We start from the raw sequence: 5,255 nt of genomic DNA on the forward strand, positions 1-5,255 counted from the left end.
TGGCAAAAATCCCCTGTGATAGAATTCATGAGTTGATGACGAAATGGTCAATTAGGGCTATTTCTATCCTATTCATTTCATGTTATGGTTCAGCGAATAGAGATTGCAGAGGAAATTTTGACTGCACGGGAACTGGTAACAAGCATAAGGCTTGGATTGGATTGAGAGTGATAGTCAATTTGGCTTATTCAATCATATATAAAATTAGTGCATGCTATTAAAATGATTGCAAGTGGACAAGAAAATGTGGGAATCATAATCGAGGTTGAAATTCAAACACTTTTTGGCAATTCAATTGCTGGTTCTATGCATATTCTTGGAGCAGTTGAGACATTCTTGGATGCAATTCTTGGAGTTTAAATATTCAAAGAGAGTGCAACAATGGATGCTCTATCTCCATCAAGATCCAGCTCACAGATCGAGGTTTTAAACAGTCCAAATTTACATGATTTTCAAGTCTATGAAGTTCTTATCACTGGTGTTCTAAGACTCATTGTTTTTGGTGGGGTAAACATAATCAACAAATTTTCTCTTGCATTCTTAGCGCTTTCTTTGTTGCTGGTGTTTCTAATTTTCATTGGCATTTTTTAGCTTCTCATCAAAATTTTTCTTTTGAGATCATTGGCCTAAGATTGAGCACTTTTAAAGAAATTGAGGTTTTGAATCCAACATACCAATTAGGCCAAAATTCTTGCTCCAAATGACATCATTTACAAGAACATTGAGGGTTTACTTGGGGTTTTTTTTCCCATGGTGATTGGAATTATAGCAGGCTCAAACCGTTCAACATCTTTAAAAGATACTTAGAGTTGGATGGCCAGTTCTTGCTGTTGTGTGAATTTTATTCATTCTATCTACTCTCAAACCAGCTTTACAAAGCCTTATAGGAGCGCCAAGACTGCTTGCTGCAATTGCGAATGATGATATTCTACCTGTACGAAACTATTTCAAGACTATTGATGGTAGAGAACCACATCAAACAACTCTTTCCACTTCACTAAATCTGTGCTAGTTGGCATGTCCTTGGAAATGTAGATGCCATTTCCCTTGTGATCACCATGTTTTTCCTCCTGTGTTATGGAAGGGTTAATCTTTCATGCTTTCTACTTGTTTTATTAAATGTCCTAGCTGGCGACCTCGATGGAAGTTCCACCACTGGATCTTCTTTCTAGTTGGTGCTCTTCTTTGTTTAGTCATAATGTTCCTCATATCATGGAAATTTACAATTAAATCTCTCGTACAAGTAAGCTTAAATTATTATTATGTCAGTATACGGGGCAAGGTAAGTAATTGGGATGATGGTTTCAAGAGTGCTTATTTTCAATTAGCATTGCGTAGTCTTCATTCTCTCGGAGGGAATCAAGTCCACCCAAAATAACCGTATCCTATCCCATTGATTTTTTGTAAGCCTTGGGAAATTCTACCACCTGATGTTCCTTTTCGTCCAAAGTTGGCTAACTTTTCTAATTCTATGCGAAAAAGGGACATGGAATGGCAATTTTTGTGTCTATATTTGAAAGTAATTACAGAGACAAAGTTGAGACAACTCGACAAACTAGTCGACTTCTTAATGATTGAAGTTACTATTGTAAAGAGCATATCTCAAGGATTTCAAGGTATCATGCAAGAAAATGGGTCTTTCTAATCTAAAATAAAAAAATAGTTTGTATGAGATATCCTGAAATTTCGAGAGAGGAAATACCTAAAAATATTCCTTTCTCTTTTGTCAACATTATAAATGACTATACTATTGCAAACAAAGTAGCAGTTATAGTCAAAGGTTTAGATGAATGGCCTAATGAATATCAAAAACAATATGGAACAATCGACCTTTATTGAATAGTTGGGGATGGAGGCTTAATGCTGTTGTTGCCTCAGCTGGTGATTATAGTTACAATTATGTCCTGGAAAGCTCGTCGACAGGACAATGACACAGAAATGGAGATCAGGGAAGATGCCATGGATGCATTTTCAAAATCTAGAAAGTGTATAGTTAGGTTTCACTCCCTTACTGGAATTAGGATGATGCTTATGGAGATTTTGGAGGAGCTCATTGTATGATTAAAGAAGGTGGCATAATATTTACCAGCTAGGAGTTGACTCCCAGTATCTCGAGCATTTGATGAGAATCGTGTTCAAAATCCAACATTTCTAGATTTCCAAAGCATATAGAGAACAAGTGGAAACAACTGGTCAAATGGCCTCAAAATCAGCAAGAGGATCTTTAGATCCATTTTTTGGGGGAACAAGATCAGCAGGTTGATCAACCAACTCCAAAATTCGTGTAGGCAGGTGAAAGGTGATAGTTAAAGGGAAGATTTTGTGGAATATGATTCCTCACTTAAAGGAGTAGATACAGGGATATTAATTCACTCTCCCAATATTCACTAAATTTGCGTTTTCAAACAACTATTTCTCATGGTTCTTGAGATAGTTTGGAGTTTTAGTTGCAAATTAATTGGTCATATTTTTTAGCATAATATTATTTTATATTTTATTAATTTTATTTCCATATATATTGTATATATATGGGATTATTTTGAGATGTAAATGGGGGGGTTCGATTTTGCAGCAAAGAGAGGCTACTTTGGATTGTGTAAAGATTTTTCTGAATGTTATTTTTAATGGAGCAATTTCTACCCTTTAGATTTGGGATCCATCACGGTGTTTAATGTCTAACATGTTTTTCTTGTAAATTCACTTACATACTTTGTTTTTTCTACTGATTCTTGTTACAACATTATCTAAGAGAGGTGTTAGGAATCCATCCATGCACGATGCTCCTTTCACAATGATTTTGTTGTTAAATGTAGTGGTTATATTTGCAGAATCCATCCTTTGTTAGATGTTGTTGAAAAATGTGCAACAAGAAATGCTAAATTTAGAAAGTGCTAAAAATAGAACTGCTAAAAATAACAATTTGGCCAATGAGCATTTTGGCCACCTTGGGTGAGAGGTGAAACTGCTAAAAATAGCATCTTCTAAAAATATCATTTTTGGGTCCCTTCCTATTTATAGCAGTCCATGGTCTATCTATAGGAAGTAAATTCGAATTTGGTCTTATCAGTAGTTTGGAATATTAATTAATTAATTCTCCATGAGTTAATTAGTTATGGAAAATTAAACTTGAAGTCTTTGTGAGATCATGCAATTATTTTCTCTCTTGATTTAGGAATTTATCCCTTGATTAAAGGAGATAAGGTTTAGTTCTATATTGAGAGGATTAGTTGACTTAGTCAAGTCCAGTTAGATTATTTTAAGAAGTTGTTAAAATAATAAGATATATTTTGTTAATGCTTGCATGCATGTGACAAATATTATTTTTAGATAACTACGTATTCACTCATGGATAACTGATGCATGTTAGTTCTGTCAGAGGCGCAGTCGAGATCAGATGCGGGACAGTGTACTATCAGATGCTAGGATATTTCTAGTAAGTATTCCTTGCATGGGCAAGGAAACAGGAGCTTCGACCTGAGGTGCAGCGTGTATAAACAGGGATAGGTAGTCCATGAGCTTCATCATCAAAGTACAGAGAGAGCGAGATAGCTTTTGAGCTGATTCTTTTTGTATGTTGTTGAGGATTTCCACTTGATTGATAATATAGTGTTGGGGTTTTGTGCTAGTGCTTTCCCTAGTTATATATTCTATGTTATGTGTGATTGATTCCTTCTTATCAGTTATATGTGTTCATGCTTGATGTTTCTCATGTTCAATTAATATTCCACAAAGTTTATGGTAAATATAGATCTAGTATTATGCTTTAGGTCATTGCATATATCAGTTGGATCTGCAGGTGAAATTTCTACATGATATTAGTGAGCTATCTGATTTGTAGAGAAAATTCTACATGGTATCAGAGCACAGGTGATCAAGGAAGAACAGTATGCATGAAGGAATTCAAACTTTATTATTCGGGATATAGATCTCAAGTTCTTATCACATCTATTTCACTGATGTCATTCTATGGTTCGAGGCTTGAGTATGCCCTTAATGGCAGCTTAAACTATATAGCTTAGAAGGATCGCATGGAGGCAGTATTGGAAGATAACGGCCTTAAGGACTTAATTGATCAAGAAGTCCCTAAGCCTGTTGATGCTACTCAACTAGCGAAATGGAAGAAGTGTGTGGCTAGAGCTAGGAGAATTCTCTTGGAGGGAGTGCGAGATCACATTGTCTCGAGCCTCCATGGGAAGGAAACTCCATTTGCAATGTGGAAAACATTGAAAGTTTTATATCAGAATAACAGTGATTAGAGGAAGCTGGCACTGAAGGACAAACTTTGAAAGATCAAGTGTGAAAAGGATGAGACGATCTCTATGTATCTGACCAAGCTCATAACATGTAGGGATGAGCTTGCAAGTGTAGGGGTCATGACAGCTGATGATGATATGGTGAGTCTAGCACTCCTTGGCCCTCCTAAGAGCTAGCATAGCTACTAGGACTCGGTTAATGGAAGGGAGAAACTGTCAGATTGGGAATGACTATGGTCAAATTTGATGCAGGAGGAGATTAGACAGAGCACCAGAGACGATTCTTCATCCATGGAGAATGAAGAGAACTATGCCTTAGCGAGTAAGGCAAAGAAGGGGAAGGAGAAGGTTTCTCTTTCCGAATCCAGTTCTTCCAATGGTGGGAAGAAGGTTGACAAATTGAAAGTGTGATGCTTTCTTTGTCATGAGGTGGGCCATTATGCTGCAAATTGTCCACAAAGGAAATCCAAGAAGGGATGCAGGGAAGGATCTGAAGGTGAGGCACTTGCCTCACAGTTTGAGTTGGATTTCACATTCTTCGCATGCATGGTTTCATCCATGGTGGGAAGTGGTTGCTTTCTTGACAGTGGACCTTATTTCCACATGACTGGCGACAAGAGTTTGTTTAGTACTTTGGAGGAGAAAGATCTCAAGATACTCATAGCGATGGGTAATGATGAAAATTATAGTGTCTCAGGTGTAGGCACGATTATTTTTTAGAGGGAGCATGGAGCTCGCTTTACCTTGACCAATGTCAAGTATGTACCAGGACTGAAGAGAAACTTGGTGTGGATCGTGATGCTAGAAGACAGAGGCTATGATGTAGTCTTTAGTAAGGGAAAGGTTTTCCTTAGACACATCAGCACTAGACAGGTGAAGCAGATCAGTTCACGGGTAAAGAACCTGTATGCTCTTGAGGTTCAAGATGCATGCAAAGCCCTGAGCAATAAGGCAACTGATGGAGACTTGGTGGTTGAGAGGAAGGGTATATTACCTCTTAAC

The 5,255-nt window shown here is 37.2% G+C and overlaps 1 pseudogene; it reads left to right on the plus strand.

The window, feature by feature from the left end:
- Positions 1-222: 222 nt before the first annotated feature.
- Positions 223-2,061, plus strand: LOC149183203 (cation-chloride cotransporter 1 pseudogene; annotated as a pseudogene).
- The last annotated feature ends 3,194 nt before the right edge of the window (positions 2,062-5,255 follow it).

This window comes from Pinus tabuliformis, chromosome 3_2 (assembly GCF_031772625.1).
Source record: "Pinus tabuliformis cultivar Carrire ecotype Pingquan chromosome 3_2, CPIR1, whole genome shotgun sequence".
In the NCBI taxonomy this organism is placed as follows: domain Eukaryota; kingdom Viridiplantae; phylum Streptophyta; class Pinopsida; order Pinales; family Pinaceae; genus Pinus; species Pinus tabuliformis.